Below are 1,510 nucleotides of genomic sequence, written 5' to 3'. Positions count from 1 at the left end.
GTTTCAGCCACAAGGGTGCCCCCCCTCCCCCCCCGTCCCGTCCTCCACCCGTCCTACCCCCCCCTCCGCAAACTCCACGTGTGCTTTTCGCCTATGGGAAGATGCTGATTGGCCCATTTGTCTACGTATTTTTTTTTTTTGCAGGACAGATATTAAAAGCACTTCTGGCAAACAATTCAAGGGCCGATTTGAGACGACCAAAAAAAAAAAAAACTTAATTTGCCATGCTCAGCACTACTCTGAACCTCTGTCTGACATGCATAATCTGATCCGTCATGCACATGCCCCGCATTCTATCTCTTTATCCGAAGATGCTTTGCCTTCACATATCTTCCTGTAGTATTATTGTCACTGTCCATGCATTCTTATTACTTAATATTTGTTGGAAGTAATCTATATCTGTCCTGTTCTTATCTACAATACATTCTTCTCTGCGCTGCTGCCGCAACAACAACCCAATTTCCTCACAGGGATCATTAAAGTCTGATCCTATCTAATCAAATTTTTGTTTATTTGCTGTGGAAAATGTGAAAGTTTTGTTAAAGCTCTGAGCAGTGCTGTGCGCCGCTCAGAGAAATTAGCAGCCAGTTTCCATTCATTCTGCCGTCTCTAGATAAAACTGTCCTGTCCACTTGTTTCTGTCAACGGGGATTTGGTGAGTGAATAACTGTCAGGTGGCTTATTCTACATTGAGCTTGTATAAATGACGCTGAAAAGTTACAAAGTTTGTAATTGCAGTTTATGAGTGGCATTTAGAGCGGAGGGAGACGGACGGACAACGAGAGAGAGCCAGAGACAAAGTGAGGTGTAGGCCAGGAACGGACTTGATGGGATTTTAGAAATCTATGAGGCTGATGATGAATGTCTGAAATAGGTTTGTCTGCCCATTGCAAAGCCATTTGTTTTCATTAGCTCCCAGTGCTTGGGTGAGTCTGCGGTGAGGGAAGAGGGTGGGTGGCTGAAGCTTATGCCGAGGATGGTCATTATGGAATGGACCTCGCTAGCTAAAGGAATTAGCCCCAAAGCTGTGCCGGTCCTCGTCACAGCAGCCTGGTGGAGCTCCAGTCCAGGGCCGAGTAGTCTCGCATGGCCAGACCTATCTCCACAGGGTTGTGGAGTATGGTCTGTATCGACGACTATCGTCTTCCACGACTGTTTAGGTGCTACCAGAAATTCCGCCACTAATTTTCAGCTGCTTTCTTTGTGTTGGCATTCTCCGGTCGACCATGGTTAACTGCTCCTCAGATCTCTGCAGGGTAAATCCAGACCGCTAGCTGGACTACTTGTCCAAAAAGTTCTGTTGCACGACTTAAACAAATTCCTTCCTGAGGCTATTTTGCAAAGGCACTCTGGCATGTCATTGTGTCCGGGGCATAGCACCGCCCAAGAAGATTGTGATTGGTTTATAGAAATGCCAATAAACCAGAGAATGCTGTGTGGACTAGCTAGACCCTCTTTTGCAGCTCTGTGGAGGAAGGTCTGGCTATGCGAGACTATGTGGACTAAGGTC

The sequence above is a fragment of the Etheostoma spectabile genome, unplaced genomic scaffold (assembly GCF_008692095.1).
Source record: "Etheostoma spectabile isolate EspeVRDwgs_2016 unplaced genomic scaffold, UIUC_Espe_1.0 scaffold285, whole genome shotgun sequence".
NCBI classification, from domain to species: domain Eukaryota; kingdom Metazoa; phylum Chordata; class Actinopteri; order Perciformes; family Percidae; genus Etheostoma; species Etheostoma spectabile.
The sequence above is the reverse complement of the archived record's forward strand: the minus strand, read 5'-3'. Positions refer to the sequence as shown.